The sequence below is a fragment of the Panthera onca genome, chromosome A2 (genome assembly GCF_046562875.1).
Source record: "Panthera onca isolate mPanOnc1 chromosome A2, mPanOnc1 haplotype 2, whole genome shotgun sequence".
Classification (NCBI taxonomy): Eukaryota; Metazoa; Chordata; class Mammalia; order Carnivora; family Felidae; genus Panthera; species Panthera onca.
Window position 1 is genome coordinate 167,165,957 of NC_138340.1, and position 2,609 is coordinate 167,168,565.

At 47.5% G+C, this 2,609-nt stretch overlaps 1 pseudogene; it reads left to right on the forward strand.

Moving 5' to 3' along the window:
- Positions 1–1,880: 1,880 nt before the first annotated feature.
- On the forward strand, positions 1,881–2,372 carry LOC132675379 (guanine nucleotide-binding protein G(I)/G(S)/G(O) subunit gamma-12 pseudogene; annotated as a pseudogene).
- The last annotated feature ends 237 nt before the right edge of the window (positions 2,373–2,609 follow it).

Genomic DNA, 2,609 nt, shown 5'->3' on the forward strand with positions numbered 1-2,609 from the left:
AACTGACCACCATGTCGCCGCTGTCTGGTACAATGCCCGGCACATAGTAGGTGTTCATTAAGTACCCTCCAAATAAATGGCTAAGAGAAGGGAGTTCTCTCCCAACTCTCGCTTCCCTCAGTCATTCCGTCCTGCGTGCCGCGAGAGTCCTCTTTCGAAAGCTCTCATCTGCTTTAAGAACTGAGGGGTGAGAAATATTCTCCTGTGAGAAAGAATAGGCACTTCTTAATCTCAAAATATATGTTCAGCAGGAGGACTATTTTTGTAAAAATAAAGGATAACCCGACAGAATGCACAATAGAACTGTAATTTCAACAACGGAATTCACCCCGTTCTTTTGAAGCGTCGGCAGTATATATTACTCTGCATTAGCGACAATGATAAATAGTGTTTTCAAGATTCAAACACATCAATTACAGCGTTCCTGGGTATTCAGACGTCTTTTCCTGTTCCATTTTGTACACAGATCCTCTCAGACTTCAAATCAATGCTTCAAAAATATTTATTCGTTAATTGTAAACCCACAGTGGCCGTTCTTAGCTTTAATATTCTTGTGAAAACCAGGAAAACCAAATTTGCCTTGAGCAAAATGTATTCATCATACTAAACGACGTATGGTTTTGTTATCTGTCCAGATAAAAAGAATACTGCTAAGGTTAGAGGTAAAAGTAAATCTTAAACATGTTTTCCAAACCAGTTTGTCACCGAGGGCTAAAACTCCAATCTTCTGTGCCAAATGTTATTCTGTGCATCCATTCCTCTAGTAAAAATAAGTCACTCACATTTTAGTATAATTTACCCTTAATAAATCACTTTTCTACAAGTAGAACGGGAGAACAGAGCAGAAAAATGGGAAGGTGGTGATGCAAAAGCATCAAGATTTTGCTTCGCACAAGCCACGTGTAGGGACACTCTCTCCCCACCTCTCCTGAAAATCAAGATTTGGGAAGAAAGAGTTTTCCTACTCTAACAGACGAGAATGGAGACTGGGGGAAAAAATCTTAAATACAGTCTTTGATGAATCTCTTACCCACCACTTGGAACACTCTCCAAAATCTAGTGGACCTAGAATACCAGCAGCCCTAATTCCTGAATTCCATTTTTAAAATAATAAATTAACGTTTCAAGAACCTGCAACACGGCGCCACCTGGTGCCAGCAGAGGGAAAGGAGGTTCCAGCCAAGGGACTGTCTGGTGCCCTTTGTTAGCTCCAGTGAGGGAAACGGAAAAACACAACAGTTGTCTGTCATCACGTTAAGTCCCAGCGTGCTACTAAAAACAAATATCGTGTGAAAATAAACGTGGAAATTATTCATAGCTTATCCCCAATGATCTTATTTGGGGAGGGAATACATCACATTCTGCTATCAACACTGAGTTCTTGCAACGCGGCCACTCGGCCAAGTCTTTCCGTGTCAATATATTTTTAAATCATAAGAGCGTTTCCCAAGTGCACATGCAAGCGACATTTCTTTGTCGTGGGAAGTCGCCCCACGAACGGGAGCTTCCTCACTGAAATACTGTTCCTGAGGGAGCGGGGTCCCCCTCCCAGAGGGTAAATTGAGAACCCCAGATCCAAAATTGACTTGGAAATTCAAAATAATCAGGGAAATAAAAGTGCACAGAACTCGGCCGAGTACCTCTCCTCCCCAGGACACCAGCACCGTCTCAGAACCGCGTCCACACGGAAATGTGCGTGACGGAAAGTCCCCTCCCGAGGAGCCCTTGGACGCCGAGTCCCTGGCGGCGGAGGGGGAGGCCGCACCGGCAGGCGGGTGGGCCCGCCACGGCGGGCGCAGGTGATTCGTTCTGCCACTTTCAACCTGAAAACGGTGGGCCCAGGAAGTCTTACTGGTTCCAGGTAAAAGCAACACCTGACGATGTCGGGTGAAACGGCGAGCACCAGCAGCATCGCCCAGGCGCGGGGAACTGTGCCACCGAGGATGGAGCCCCCACCCCCCGGGGAGAGAATCAAGGTGTCAAAGGCATTCACGGACCCCGTGTCCTACTGCTAGGAGCACGCCAGGAGCGACCCCGTGCTGATCCGACACCAACCTCGAAGACCCTGTCGAGGATAAAAAAACTTGCATCATCTTACAGAGGACCACGGAAACAGTCCCTCGCCTGACCGCCACGAAGCCAGTCACGGGCAGTTCCTTGGAGGACATTTACCTTCAGCCTCTTGGTAACCACTCCTAGTGACCACAGTACCCTAGCCTGGAATGACTCACTCCGACTCTTGATGTCCCAAGCTGCCCTTTCTCCAAAACACCTCCTTCAGACCTAATACAGAATAATGATCTTCTTTTCCACGTGATGACCACGGCGTCCTATTGGCTTACTGCTTTAGACAGGTCGGCTTGAGCCATTTTTTTTTATTTTTTTTTTAATTTTTTTTTTTTTAACATTTATTTATTTTTCAGACAGAGAGAGACAGAGCATGGACGGGGGAGGGGCAGAGAGAGAGGGAGACACAGAATCGGAAACAGGCTCCAGGCTCCGAGCCATCAGCCCAGAGCCCGATGCGGGGCTCGAACTCATGGACCGCGAGATCGTGACCTGAGCCGAAGTCGGACGCTCAACCGACTGAGCCACCCAGGCGCCCCGGC